Genomic DNA, 16610 nt, shown 5'->3' with positions numbered 1-16610 from the left:
TAGTAAAATAGAAAAGCGGTTTTGTCAGCTGGGACATGTAAGGCATATTAAAGAAGTAGTTGCGAATGCAATAAGTGATGATAGCATATTGGATAATATGCTTAAGTTTGAGAAAAATCCCTATACTTCTGGTTGAAAAGCAGCGCTAATTTTCGATGTCAACCATTCATTGATTATTCGAACATTATAAGAAAATAAAATGCATCCCTATAAATTGAAAGACAATTTTTATAAGAGCACGGATTCTTGTAAACAAAATTAGATCACAATAAGATCCATATTATCCCAAAATTAGATAACATCAGAGTATATTTTGTTTTCTGATGAGTCTATCTTTACACGTCATGTTCACTCCAAATGACAAAATTGCCGCTATAGGTCTAAAGAAAATCCTTACTGGATAAAAGAACAACATACCCAAGACCCTGAAAGGGTCAATGTTTAGGTAGGAATTGTTGGAGATCATATCATAGGTTCCTTGTTTATCGATAGTAATTTGAATGGGGATTATTATTTAACACTGCTTCAAAATAATGTCATGCTAACTTCGCCAAACTTATATCCTGATCCAGCAATCCCACAAGTTCCATTTAATATCATATAGTCTCAGCAGATGGTAATGGGGTGGATTACCAAATCAATGTTTGTTAGTACCTCACAATACGACAGTACCTCAACCGAATGTTTCTAAATCGGTGGATACGGAGACGAGGACCGATGGAATGGCCAGCAAGATCTTCTGATCTGACATCATTAAATTTCTTTTTAGCTGACTTAAAAAGACGAATAAGGATTGTGATTAGTTCGGTCACACGTGAGATGTTAAGTAACGTTAGAAGAAATTTTTATTTAAGATTAGGATGTTGCCAGGACATTTGTGGTGAGCATTTTGAACATCTACATGTTTTTTTTGTAGTTTAATTAAGAGATAAGCTATATTACTTATTAGTTTTTGAGCGTGTTGTAAAAAATGTATGTAACCGAATAAACTTCTTTGTTTTTAGTGTTAGTTTTTGCAATAAATCGGAAAACACTCCGAAACAGTTGAAATTTGGTATGGGACATTATACATGAAATATGTCTAGAATATTTCAAAGAATCCAAAAAATGAGTAATAGCATTTAATTATACATCAAAATTATACATGACACACCATGTATAATTTTGTTTTATCGAAAAAAATATGCAATAAAAAAACCAATCGACGTGTCTGAGTACTTTTCCGAAAATATCCCTATTTATTTATTATGGAATTTGTTCCTTTTGGTTCGATACACGTATATAGAAAGCGATTTAAATTTCCAAGGAGACGTAGTAACAGTTAAATTTTAGAATTAAATGGATCAAAAAAAAAAGATGAAATGTGATAGAATTCGCATTTTATCATGGAAGCCCGGTTTGGATTTAAAGTTGCGTAAATTAGCTGTCTTATCTTTTATCTTTGATCTTGTGATATTCTTTACCTGCAAATAGAAGTAAAACTTCAAAACATGGAAACTATTAAATTTAAATTCCAAAAACTTGGTGGAATTTGCATTCTAATATGATGATTCTAACTTGTTTTAGCTTTAAAAACCGGCGTAATTCCGCCTACTTTTGTTGATATTGTAAACTGTTATTTTTTTATTATAAAGATTTATTTTTAGAATATTTTTATCAAAATAATTAATACAATACTTACAAAAAGATAATGAATCAAAAATCTGAAAACCGTATTTAAGTGAACTAAAAACTTAATATAAAAACACTCAGTAAAGAAAACTAAGTATTTTAATTCCCACGGAAAAGTTGTATATTACAGACATAAACATGGAAAAAAGTTAATAAGTTATAATTTTTTCATTCCGGATAAGTGCAAATCATATGTTTTAATTAGGCTACATAGGAACTGACATTCAACGTGTGAATATATTAATACGCCTTTTTTAAAAACCAGTTTTTTTATTTTTGTTTTATTTCTTTTCTAATTAATTTTTTTTATCTTTTTTGTTGATTTGGTTTGTATATATTAAGAGAAAAATAAACAATTTCTAAAGAATGATCAAAAGGGTTAAGCATTAACATGTTTTAGTTATCATGGAACGGAACATGCAACTTTACATCAAAATGGTCTTCTAGGGGACAAAAGTATTAACAGAGAATTAAATGAAAATTTGGGAATTTATTTGGAAAATATTGAGTTTGAATTCATTTTGTCTGTTGCTGAACAATAATCTAGTAAAAACAGAAAAATATATTTATTATAGCAACTTCACTTTAAGAATGGACTTCTACTTACGATAATATAATCTTAATATTAGCATAAAAGGTAAGAAAAAAAAACATTATCAGCAATATAAATGGAGATCATTACTTACGGAACTCGAATCGACCGTGTTTAACAATATTGCTACCTTGGAACCATCATAAATGAACAATAAAACAGTGCATAAGAAATAAAATGTCGTATAAAAAAAGGACAGTATTTCACAAAATGAGTACTATCACTTAAACATATTTTTTGACACGAAAGTAAGGCACTTTAAATGCTATGTCTTTTCTGTTTAATTGTATGGTATAGAATCTTGGATAACCACAGAAAACACAACTAAAGATCTAAAAACATTCGAGATATATAGCTATATAGCTGTAAAGAAGAATGCTAAGAATACGATAGAATCTTACATTACAAACATAGTATAATTCATAGTATAACATAATATAATCTTCTTAATACTTAAACATAAGTATTAAGAAGAGTGAAAAAAAGATTTAAAAGTCAGTCACACCATAAAAAAAGAAAACTAGAAATACTTGGGGCATATTATAAGAAATAAAGATCGATACTCCCTACTGTAAATCATAATACAAGGTCATGGTTGCAAAACCTACAAACACCAAGTTCGTAAAAAAGCTCAGTAGAACTGTCGAGCTGATACAAAAAAAAATATTTTTCTTATTATTTAAATATTTAAATTTATTTATTTTTTATTAAACGATTTCCAATATACGAAGCGTATAGAAGAAGAAGAATGCATTTTTTCAGTTTATCAAATTCGCCTTGAATAATTAAAACTATTTATTTAATATCAACAAGAATCACTTAATATGATGAATGTGATTAGGTATGTTCAAAGAAATATCCAACAACTAATAAATAGGTACAACTTATCTTTGAAGTACAAGAAGTACTTAATATTAAAAATAATATAAATTGAAACACTATACAATATAACACCAAATCAAATGTTGTTCGTTTTTAATAACTATGACTTAAATTGTTCATGTTGTTATACTCGTAAATGATAGCTTTCGTCACTATAAGGAATTAAGAGAATCTTTAATAAAAGAAGTACATTGATTTAAAAGTTACCGATCATTAAAAACGGCATTTAGTTAATTAGTGTTTAATTAATTATTTGCGCATAGGCCGAAATTAATATTTAGCTTGGAGAGTATAAATTCTCATACAAAATATTTAAATAACCCCTTATCGATCACAAATTAATAAAATCATTATAATAAAGAATAAAAACATATCGTCCTAAAATTAATAAAAAAATTGTCATTATAAAAACTGTAAAGTCTTATTAACCCAGAATTTAATAACTAGGGGATCATTATTACTCAGATCAGCACTAATCAGCAGCTAACTGATAAAATTACAGTGAAATGTTATGCCCTGGAAATCACTTACACAAAAAACTATGATTTAGATAAAACATTTTTCTTTATCAGCTACAAATTACTAAAATTATCATTATGAAAAGTTAAAAATATTGCATTGCATTGTTTGAAATATAATTCCACATAAGCCTTTGATTGATTAAATTATCTTAAAGACTTAAAAGATCATTAATTGAATAAGATATCGACTTAAAATTTCTAAAATAAAAGCATTTATTAGCTCAGATCTATTATCGCAAAGAGTGTGAAGGATCATCTACCTAGAATTGATTAAATATACTTGTGATTCAAATAAGTACTTATCTACCGTGAATTAATATAATTACTATTACGAAGAATATCAACATGGAAAAATTGTTATGATCCGATAAGAACTTACCAGCGACGAATTAATACAAACATTATCATATAGATTGAAAAAGCATAATCTGTTTCAAAATAATAACATAAATTTTATGGCTTAGATATATACGTTCCAACCGTAAAACATCATAATAATTATGATAAAATTATCACTAAAAATATAGTGAAGAGTTAATGATCTGCGTTTGTGTTGATCTTGTGGTTCAGATGAGCTCTTATTAACTGCAAATTAAAAAAATTATCTTCCTAATTTAAACTCATCAACTTCCTAAAATTCAATAAAAAAACAGATTTTATTATGATTCCGATAAGCACAAAGCGTAGCAAATTGATAAAATTAATTTTAAAGATTAAAAAAAAGTCGTCGATCTAGGTGAAGTCTAATAACAATATCGTTTAAAAAAAATTAAATTACTTGGAGTTGTGAATTAAAAGGATTGTGCCGTTAATAACTCAGACTTTGTTATTTAGAGGTTTCTTTAGAATAATAAATAATATTGTTGATTTAGATAGGTGCGTATCAACCGCAGAGTTTAAAAAAAATATTAGTAAGATTTAATTTTGAAAGATCTAGTAAAAACTCATAATCTTCCTATGTTATATATATTTTAAAGACCTCAGAAACAACTGTGCTTTATTAATCAAGGCATTACAAATATGTTAGTAATTCCAACAGGCATTGTCATACTCTCCTTTAAGCTGTAAAAGTTAATAGCTTTATGTGTATAGAAATATTAATTTGTTTAATCAAAAAGTCATCAACCCAGGATTATGATGAACCATTTTGGTTATATCTGGAATTTGGTTATATCTGAAGTTAAGAAATTACAATATTTTCAAATGCTAAGTATGCAGATATTATTTTGTTTACGAATATTACACCAAATCACCAAAATAATATCAGTTTTAATTTATTTAAGAGAAAACGGCCAGTTGGTACTTAGTTAGGCAGGGTCATTCTTAACAAAATTTGTACTCAAGCCTTATTAATAATTCCTTAATAGGTCCCTGTGCATTTCAGCAACACTTAACTAGTGCTGGTTATTAGGACTTTTTAAGGAATTTTTTACCGGGTTTTCTCCTAGAGCGCCATGTAAATTTACACGGAAAGTAATTGATGATGGTGCTGCAGCACTTTTTGGTGTGGATGTAATGGAACATTTAGACAATCAATTTATCGTTAGATCGGGTCATCCTCTGACTTAATACCCCAGTAGACTATTTTTTGTGGGTGTATTGAGAAGAAAACGTTTATAATGTTCCAATAGAAATCATAGTATGTAAATTTGATAAAGTCCAAACTTGATAAAATCAATCCGCTTTTTTATATTTTAACGATTTAATTTATTTTACAATATGTTTGCACTTTTGTTACAAACAAATTTTTACAAGGATGTAAAAAGGATCTAAAGTATGAATTAAATTTTAATTTTAATTTGTTTACCATCTTCTGCAATCGTGTCAAATTATTTTTGTATCTTATTTTGTTCATTATTTATTGTAGTTTTATAAATACTTTAAACAAATACCAACATACGGGATTTTTTAATTGTAGACCACCTTACGAATGTACACTGGGTCCTGGAATACCCTATATAGGAGGGCGTATAAAATCGTAGAAATAAGAAATAATAATTCAACAAACAACATAATTTACTAAAATATAAACAAGCCAAATAACATTTTCGGTGAAATAAGATTTAAGGCGAACAAACATTTATACAGCTGTAAAAACAGCACCTGGATTAGTGGAAAAAGACCTTCCTGTTTTAATACTTTAAGTTGAATGATTTTGAAAATCCTTGGCTTCCTTACTCCTTTTTTTAATTTAACAATTCTTGATTTGGCCCACTGTATATCCAGTCTATCCTTGCACTAGAATTTGCGTTTTTTAAAGAGGCCCTAAGGCCCCTTTTCTTTCATCACACGGCAGACTGATCAACTCGAAACATAAATTGGCAATCCCTTGCGAGGCTCGTTTTGTCTTTATTTTGGCTTGTAAATTCGCTGCTCGCCTCGAGCTACATATAATAACGCCCTACCCTGGTATTTGTTTTCAGATTTTTTTAAAAATTATTATTTAAGTCTCTGAAAGTGTATTCAATGCAAATAGACGCCTCGTGGGTTTGTTATGAGGGTTTTCGTAAAAAAAATCTTGTATGTGTAAACCCGAATCATCAATCAGAAATTATATTATGGTAATTTATAAATAACGGACCTGCATAATGAAAAAGTAAAAGTAACTAACAGGACACCCGTCATACAACATTTATCTTAAACTTTGACATTTAAATGCAGTCTCCGTTGGTTCTGGTCTCGTGAGTTTAGTACGGCACCGATTATAAGAAAATTTAAATATTGAGAGGTATTTTGGAAATAACCTTAAAGTCCTTTTTATTTTTACATTTTAGATATTATGTTTTAGCAAAAAAATAAATTATTTCGACACCTATTACCGTTGATAAATAATTACCGTATTCATACGATCTGGTTTATTAATCTCATCTGATTTTATTTTTGTTATATACTGAAGCAAATTTTACCATTTAGTCAAGCTGAAACTAATTCTTGAAAATTGGCAAAGTTTAAGCTTTAGTTGGTAAATATACATATTAAACTGACATACATATACTGTACAATTTTGTTAGGTAAATATTTTGCGACGATTTTATTTATATTTAGAGGAACAATCACCATTTGATTAACGCTCGTAGAAAGTTCTTTAAAACTCTCCGGTAATAGTTTTAATATTTAATTCATATTCCAATATTGAAGTTTAGTTGTAAACCACAAATTTAAAAAGCTGCACTACACAGTTTTCAAAGAAAAATCCAAATAAACCCAAGGAAATCACAGAAAATTTCTAAAGAATTTGCCAAGAGAATAGTAGGCCTTTGAAATGAATAACCTTTTCAACTGTCTATTAAAGCAATAGAGAGTTTTTAATCAAGATGGAAAGATGATTGTATATTTCTTTAGACTTACATTAGACTTCTTTGTTAAAGCTGAGAAAGAAATCGTTAACTTCGATTGGTGCTCATAAATTAAGCAAGCAGCCTTAGGAAGAATAACAGGCATGGATGAGTTAATATTTTTTTCTCGAATAAAAGGACGACAGGAAACACTGGCAGTTTTTATGTTTGTGGGATTTAGTGATAGCATATTAGAATTGCATCAAGATTTCACCAACTAGAGATCATCCGAAATGATCGTATGGAGGAAGACTGGCTCCAAAGCCTGCCTCAGTATTATGGTGTCATCTGCGAATATCGTGAACTTGCCCCGGATTGTGAGATATGATACAATATCATTAATGTAGAGTAAGAAGAAAACTGGACCTAGAACTGAGCCTTGTGGATTAAGTTCTTTGAGCAATTTAATCCCACTTTGACGTAGCTGGAAAAATGTAAAGATGTAATATATTTACAAACAAATGTCTTAATAATCCTAAACATTTGTTGTTCTCCTATTTATTTTGCAAACTATTCTATTATGAAATTAGTAAACGTCCACTGTTTGATCTACGTAATAAATTGTTCTTAAAGTGACTAGAAATCAGATAATAAGATTTTATAGTAAAATGAATCTTTTGCTGTGGACTAGTCCTGTCAGGCTTTTCTAAAATAAAGTTACGTGAGAGTCCTAAACCAATTGTAGGATTAAAAAAAAAATTTGGGAGAATTTTTGGAAACAACTTTAAAAAAATTTGCTCCAGAAAGCATCGTTACCGGTGACTTAGAAGTAGTATTGGTTAAAGATAATAATTATTTCTGCAAAAATGCTTAAAATATTAAATTAAACTGGTAATATTAATGCTTTAAAGGATAGCAATACTAATGTTTTTTGAGGCATTCCAACTCCAACATGCCTTTTTGTCAAATGGAATACTTCCTCAGGAAACTAAATTTATATTTTTATTAAGATATATTAAATATCTTTTGTTAAAAATTCAAGAAGTTTCATCTAAATATTAAGCTGTTTATCCATAAGTCTTCATAAAATCCGAGATGTTTCACTAGGTTGTGAGGATTTATAAATGAAATCCAGAATTTCTCAAATAAGCAAATATAATTCAAAAATAGTAAAGCTACTCCAATAAAATAAAAAGTTGGGTGTTCGTCATGTCGCTACTTGTTATCAATTTGAAAAATGTTAGCATTAAAGTTTCACATTTTAAAAAATTGACAAAAAAATATATTTGTTAATATTCTCTATAAATTCTGTTAGGGATTAAACCAATCTAATATATATTTTAAAAATTTGATATTTAAAATAAATAACGCGTTTCAAACCTGAAAATCAACGAAAAACTAGAGCTTTTAAGGTATGTGATCTCGCAGACCAACACGGACCTCGATAACATCATAAGAAAGAAAAAGAAAAACCAAATTTCATTAATTTCCTAGCGAGGAGTAGAGGACGTATAGACATCAAAAACCTTCACAACAACTAGATCATTCTGTTAAGAACCTACTTCCACTAGCTTAGTAAGATGTCAACCCTCCATAGAAATGTATGCCTGGCTAACAAAAAATCCACTACGCTCAACCTAGAAAATGATGGGAAACAAAGAAATGAAGAGATGCAGCAAGGAGGAGAAACATCGGAAATAGCAAGGACTCGATAGACTTATTGTCAATAAAATTGCATCTAACACATGGTTGAAGAGAGGAGAGCTGTTGACTTCTGAAATAGCAGGCTTTGGTATAGCCATTCAAAAATATCTACGCCGGCATAAGCAAGTCACTGCAATGATCCACCAGTACTTATGCTACAAGAAAGTATTATCACAGAACAGCTAAACTATTAGTACGTGCCCAAGCCAGTCATTCATACTGATAAGTTCACGATCTACTATGACAGGTCTATATATCATTACCGTACACTTTAAAAAACCTGATATCAATATGAGGGGGCAAAGAAAAAAAAGTATCTTTGATCGCAGACGTGGCGATACCCGAGACCTACAACATCGTCATATAATAGCTGACAAGATTAAGAAATTGTAAAACCTGGACAATTTGACAACCAAGTGTCATCTCGAGCATGGGAGTCATCCAAAGAAAGCTGCACAGGAGCCTAGACTAGTTGGGCCTGCACAAGAACATCTACCTTCTTTTACAAAAAGCAGTCATCATGAATAGCATTAGGATTGCAACGGGATTTTTAAATTACAAATACGAATAACGGGAATGCTTGGATTTTTTCAATTTTTAATTTAGGGATAGTAAATGCACATCCTGTGCCTTTTGCAGTCTTAGAACCATTTGTGTAGACTAGTAAGTAGTTTGGAAACTTGTTAAGAGTGTCCATTAATTAATTTTTATTTGCCATAATACAATCTGTAAAGTTGGATATTAAAATACGTGGTTCAAAATGATTGATTCCATATGGTAATCTTTAAAACCAATACCTATTATTTTCCTCTATAAGCCAATGGATATGCTTAGGATTTATATAGGCTCCACTAACGATGGGCTATTTTTTGTAATCCATTATTTTATTGTTAGATTGGATATTCCAAGCCTATGGATTTTTTCAACTAGCAAATGATTGCAAAACTGTAAATTTTTAAATAAAAATTTTCGAGTCAACATTTTTCTTCGTACATATAGAGGTGGCTCATAAGTTTCTACTAACAAGGCCTGTATTGGTGTAGAACGCAATGCTCCATTATCTAGTAAGGATCTAGTAAAAGCTCTATAAAACATAAGAGATAGAAATAATACGTAATAGTAATAATAATACTAGTCGTTTTTTATGAAAGGAGTAGCATGTATTAAAAACTGGCTGACCCAACCTGCAGCGAATTACACCGACAGGTAAGTTGTTATTGATCGTTATTGACACCGTCCATTTTATAATTTTCCTTTGTGTGGGTATATGCACTGGTCCTTCCTTCAAAAGTCCAGTTTAGAAAATCCAAAGATACACAGCGACTATCAAGGTACAAACCCTAACGAAATTAATAAAATATCTGCGATCCTATTGATTTGAGAAGTATCATTAAAGCTCTTGACTGATGAACGTTTTTTAAACTACTTGGTAGAACAATGTAGCACTTGGCTGCATTGTAGCTGAATGACCGTACAAAAAAGAAATGTTTTGTGTAGAATGCACAGTGATGAATGCCTCCATCATGTAATCCTCTCAGCTCCTATCCTATGACAATTTAGGTCAACTTAACCACCCCGAGTGAACGTTACCCTGAGATAAATGGTCGAATTTTCTTAGGGCATAGCAGAGTCTTAGAAAACTATTTTAAAACCTTTATAAACGAACCCTGTAGAATAGAAGAGCAGGACAGTGAACAACAATACAATAACTAACATAGGATAAGATCAGGGAATCACAAAGTCTTAACTTAACCTGAGTGAAAAGCGATGTTTCGTGTATATAAAGAGTCCTTAATTTACAAAAGCTTTTTTGAATAATCATTTAAACATGTTTTTTAATTCTTAAATCCCTATCAAAAATAGCACCCAGATTCTTGCAGGAATCTGTGTCCATAATTCTACTACTACCAAAGTTAAGATTAAAAGATCGTGACGGCTCAGCAGCAGATTCTCCAAGAAAGTTGTGGTTTTTAAGGAATTTAGTATTAAGCAGTGAAATGAGAACATTCTAGATATAATGTAGATTTCTGCTAAATAAGCATTTTAATATAAAAAACTGTAAATAACCTGAAAATTATCTGCAAATTGTCATGATTCAGACAACCAGAAGAATTAGTGGTATAAATGAAAAAGTGAAAAAGGCTAAGATTGCTCTCCTGAACACCTGTGACAGTATTTCATTAAAAAAAAACATTATCTGTTTCTTATTAAAGAGATAGTCTTTGATTAAGTTAAAAAAACTTTCTCTAGAATCAAAATAATTAAGCTTTAGATTGACAATATCAACTGCTTTATTGTAATTAAGAAACAGCCATGTCTGGTCATAAGAATTCATAATATTGTCAGTAATTTTAGTTAGAGAAGTTGCAGTGCTATGTAGTAATTTAAAGCCAGATTGGGTAGATGATATTAGAAAGTTTTCTATAATATACGAAATAATTTCAAATACTTTCCATAAGACCCTTATGAAAAAAGAGATATAGAAATTTATTTTGTTGTAACGCTTAAAATAAAATCAAAAAGAAAAAAATAAAACCGATTTTTTGAATTTCGGAGTCTTCCAGAAATGTTTTGAATTTTTCACGCCACATTTTAATATGCATTAAATAATGCACCGCCAATTACGGTTTGGGAAATCTCAACGGTCAACCCTCGAATTTGGCATTCTGAGAATTGGGGCAATTATGTTAAGGAACCCTAATGAATGAAACGAGCTAAACTAAATGATTTTTTTTATGTTCATGATAAGACATCCAAAAAGGTAATAAATTTTAAAACTTCATCAGTAATAATTCATATATTCCAAAGACCACTTTACTGCTTGCCACTTAAATACCCGTGACTAAACTGTTTGGTATTTTCTTTTATTTCTTGTACGGTTGCAGCTGCCCGAGTCAAACCAAATTGCATAATATTTATTGCACGTTCGCTTTAATATGAGATATGATAACGAACCTATTTGTATAAATACAGGGCCGAGTCGTAATAATGAACCATTGAAAATTTGCGTCGTTTCCAGATTTCAATCTAGGAGACCGGCCTTAATTCAGGACGATTTATATTCAACAAAGTCCCGCACAGTTCGCTCCGCTCCCATATCATCACATATACAAAAGCCTAGGCCTTGCATAAATGCAATAAACATTGAAAATTTAAATAATTTACACCTTGCCCGGCCGTTCTTCCCCGCGCCATTACCAGGCCAAACCTCATTTGAATTTATAACACTACCAGGCAGGTTTGTTGAATGTTCCTTTTGTATGTGGAAGTGAGAAAGGGACGTTTTATGGGGGAAAATAGAACATTAGGCACAGAAAATTTAGTGGGAGCTGTTTGAATTAGTAGAAGAGGTTCTGATATCATATATAGATAAAGTGAATGTTCGTTATAAAGGCGTTATCCTAACCCTTTCAGTCAAAATATGAAATTACGACGAGATTAATAGGAGCTAATTTCGCAAAGTGAAGTACAACTTAAAAGCAAACTTTTGATTTGTCTATTTAAATGAACAGTTGTTGACTAAAGTAATGTTGCCTATATCAGAATAATGAGTACAAAGTATATCAACCTTTTTACAGAATATGATCATTTTAAGTGTGATTTTAATGAGGATTTTAACTTGAAGATGTTAAGTGTAGTACTATTTCAAAAATGTTGAGCGCTTCTTATCCATAATAGACATTTCTGGTCAGTATTTTATCAGATGTATACGTAGATTTTAACATGTTAAAGCTAGAATCTTTTTTTATACATATATAGAGTAATTAAGTACTTTACGAGAACTGACTTTCTTAATAACCTACGGAAAATATCCCTTTCCACATAGTTTTATTTAACAACTATAAGTACTTATTAAGTAGAAACATTTAGAAAATTTTTATTAACAATTTTTGATGCTCATGTATAAAAAAACGTATAACTAGAAAGAAGGTTCTTTGAATTACCGCTAATTTAAAATATTTAATGTCACTAAGAATCACAAAAACGTCTGAAAACTGGCAGAGATATGGAATTATTAAGTATTTTGTTAATACTTCTTGAGCTTGTGACCACTCTGGTTTATTAAGTTTTTATTCCAATAATAATTTCTCAGCATCGCTAGTTTTTAACTTTAGATTGGCTATTGCAGAGCATGTTAAAGTTGCTCTATAACTTATTCTATCCACGGATATTGGAGACAACAGAGTTGGAAATGCTTACTTGTTATTTTTCTAACTTGCACCCAGTTAGAATTCTTCCTAACATTTCTAAAATACTGGAACATATGATTGATTGTCAGATAAAGGAATATATTCAGCAATATAATTTTCTACCAAAAATTCAGTCGGGATTGATTATGACCAGGTTATATTTGTTTAAAAGACCTTTCTAAACCTACAAATAATATAAGTTAATAAAAATAATGATCAATAAATATGATGATGATACAAGAGAACCATCTTCTGGTGAACCACAGAGATCAATTTTAATTTTCTTTTTCAAAATTTTTCAGTTACCAAAATATCTGCAGTTTTCTCAGTAAGCTTTTAAGATCTGAAGATTTACCAAAAATATCTTTCCACTTTGACTCTAAAATTTCCCGAGACTTCAGTTCATAAATAAGGCCAAATACTGAGTTAGAACACTGATTCTGGATTAAACTATAATTATAGCTGCGTACCACTCTTCAGAGCTATAAATGCTCACACCATGACAAGCAAGTATCTCTGGCTGTTCTTTTAATTCCTTTTAAAGACAATATTGACTTGTTTCAATACAAAAGGTCGTCTGGATAAAGCATCGACATTTTGATGATGTTTACCTTTCTTATGTTCTCTTATAAAGTGATGCTTTTATAGCTATTCAAGCCACCTTGCTATTTGCCGTTCAGGGTTTTATTAATTGAAACAGCCATTTCAAAGAAGCATGATCTGGCCTAAAATTGAATCGTTGACCATACAAATATTTATAGAAATGTGCAATATCTTTTACTACTGCCAATAGCTATCGACTGGTCACACAATAGTATCTTTCTATTGATTAAATTTTTTTCTAAAATAAGCTATCACTTGCTCAACATCTTCATATTTTTTTGAAAGGACGGCCTTAATTTCAATATTGCTTGTATCTGAATTCAAAATAAAAGTATATCCAAAAATCGGATGCGTTAAAATTGAAGATGTGCACAGTGTTCTTTTTAGCCTTTGAAATGCTTCTTCACAGTCTGATGACCCACTAAATACCATTTTGTCCACCGTGATCTTATGGAGAGGTTTTGCAAGGTTATCAAAAATTTATGTGTTTGTCGTAACCAATTTTTGAATGCTTCTACTTTATCTAGATCAGTCTTAACACCATTTTCTGATATTACATGGCCGAGCTATTCAACTTCTTTTTGAAATAAACAAAATTTCTACGGAAATGATCTTCAAATTCGAGTTTATCCCAATATAATGACATCATCTAAATAAACTAAGCATGCTTTCCTTAAGTCTTTCAAGTATGGTACCTCTCCAAATTCTTCTTTAACTATTGTTTGGAAGTGGGTCACTAACTCTTTTTGGTTCGTCTCAAGATGTTCTCGAAGTAGTAAATCTCGTTCTTCTTGTTTTCGGTCTTGTTCCTCTTGTTCTTTTCTGTTTTTCTTATCACGTTCTTCTAGCTGCTTTTAAGTTTAGCAGGTCTTCCTTCATGAACTTCATCAGGTTTTCTTGTTTTCTTTCTCGTTATTCAGTTTCTTTCTTCAGGTCGCCTCTCATGGTTTTGATCAGGTCTTGATGTTTCTTCTCTCATAATTCTTGTTCTTCTCTTTGTTTCTTATCTCGTTCTTCTCGGTTGCAGTTTCGTTCTTATTTTACTTTTTTATTTTGTTCTTCTTGTTCTTGACTCTGTTTACGGTCTCTTTCCTCTTGTTTTGCTCTCTGCTCATCAAACTTCTTTAATAGCAACTCCATTAATTTCTTGGTCTCCATCTTGGCCTGACTTCTTGTTAAAAGCATCCACTAAATTGGGCTCTTAGATATCCCAGTTCTGATACCAATTGTAACGGAATTCAGAAACACACCTGTTACCTGGCGAACTACGCAAGTAAAATCGGTAAAAAAAGGTAAACAATGATTATACTAAATGGCGTCGTAACCACCATGCCACCTTCACATTATTGAAAAATCCATGTATTTAGAGTGGAAACTGTCGATTTGTTAAACCTTAGACTTAGCCTTTTACTAAAGATATTAGCTTTCCACCATCTTCTATCACGCAAGCGGAACCGTGAGTTTAGAAAACCGACTGCAAGTATAGTATTATCATGTCACAAACAAAAAATACAAAGATTCGTTTTCACTCGTTTTTACTAACCTAATGGACCAACCTTCTAAATTTTTCCAGTAATTTTAAAATATCCTCTCCGTTTAAGCGTTGATTGAGAATATGGGGTAAAATTGATTAGAAGATATAATATTCAATCAACGGTTTAAGGATAACATACAAATCGTTCACCATTCTAGCAGGAAAAACTGACATCTCACCGCCCGAAATCTGTCTCAACTATATACTTAAAAAAGTTCAAGAATGCTATTTCTTCTTTGTCTAGGGGAGCATAATGTCCAATGATCGTCTAGTGAGGGCATTTCTGCTGACACCCTGTATATTATATCCGCGCCCACTAACCGATATGGTTTAGAGAGTGCAATTTTTGGAGGTGCCCCCTGTACTTTCAGGGGGCCATAAAAAATCTGAAAAGCTTTTAAAAAGTCACTTTAGGGTTTTAAAGTGGGTTGGTAAGTATCAAAACCCTAACCACTTGATCGTGACTATTAAGATTTCTTAGAACTATACAGGAAGCTGTCTTAAAGTAATAAATAAAGGGTCTTAGGTTAGATTTAGCGATGATACACATTTATTATTATTTTAACATTAAATAGACATATTTTTTGTGACCTCTGGCCTTGCACACATTGTAATTTCCTATGTGATTCATTGTTAGATGGTCTAGTGACTTCGTGGGAAGTTCTTTTAATGTTACTGAACCGTATTAAATGAAACACTTGAGTGACGATTTTTCATTACCGAAATAATACTTTGGTAAATTTTCTCAGCCTAACGTATGTAATTCATCTAATACAACTGTTTTACTTTGCTCTATTAAAGCACATACACTCAGTCATTAACTGAGTAAAAATAACTCGTCATGGCATTGTGGCTTAGTCAGTGAGCGCTATTTATAATAGTGTTTTGTAGTAAATACCGGTCGTAAAAATAGAAATTAAAAAAGCCGAGGATATATAATGCAGTTCCGGGTTTAATAGGACTTATACATGGTGTTTTCAAAGTTGAGTGATTTATTTTAACTGCTTGTAGAGCTCGTCAAAAGGAGTTGATATACCAAGAACTATACATATATAAAAGTTGCATAAGAGATATTTATGAGGTGAATATTTCATTTGTCTAATTATTTTAAAAGGAAAAATAACCCATATTTATGAAAACAATGAAATAGTGGACATAATACTTACCTATGGAGAGTGCCAACAAAATGCAGCCGCAGCATGCAGGTTGTATGCAGAAATGTTTTCTTTAAGAAATCATCCGACCCCACGTATGTTTGTAAATTTAGTTATTAAACATCGTGACACAGGGTATTTAAAAAAGCACCGAGGAATCCACGCTAGAAGAGCTACTTAACCTAAAATATTACAACTTTAGAGGATTATATTGTAGAAATGGTCGAAGACGATCCAGCATTAAGTACTAAATAGCAGCTCAAGTTAAAGTTTTTCATAGTAAAGTGTGGAAGACCATACATTACGAATAGTATATCTATTTAGAATAGTTCAGCAGAAATGAAGATTTTAGGAAATTCATTTTGTGTACAGACAAGACCACATTCACACGAGATTGAGTGCAAAATTTTCACAATAATCGTATTTGGGCAGTAAAAAATCCGCATACTATAAAGAGATCTAATTTTTAACATAGATTTTCATT

General features: G+C 30.9%; 1 protein-coding gene and 1 non-coding gene across 11 annotated transcripts in view; both read left to right on the top strand.

Annotated features, from left to right (window-relative positions):
• The window catches only part of LOC126740396 (tight junction protein ZO-2), a 99011-nt gene that overhangs the window by 41000 nt on the left and 41401 nt on the right, over positions 1-16610 (top strand). The window lies entirely within an intron of this gene.
• On the top strand, positions 15202-15326 carry LOC126740825 (U4atac minor spliceosomal RNA). The gene has a single exon (XR_007662011.1). It is a non-coding gene; the product is annotated as a U4atac minor spliceosomal RNA (small nuclear RNA).

The sequence above is a fragment of the Anthonomus grandis genome, chromosome 9 (genome assembly GCF_022605725.1).
Source record: "Anthonomus grandis grandis chromosome 9, icAntGran1.3, whole genome shotgun sequence".
Classification (NCBI taxonomy): Eukaryota; Metazoa; Arthropoda; class Insecta; order Coleoptera; family Curculionidae; genus Anthonomus; species Anthonomus grandis.
The sequence above is the reverse complement of the archived record's forward strand: the minus strand, read 5'-3'. Positions and strand labels throughout refer to the sequence as shown.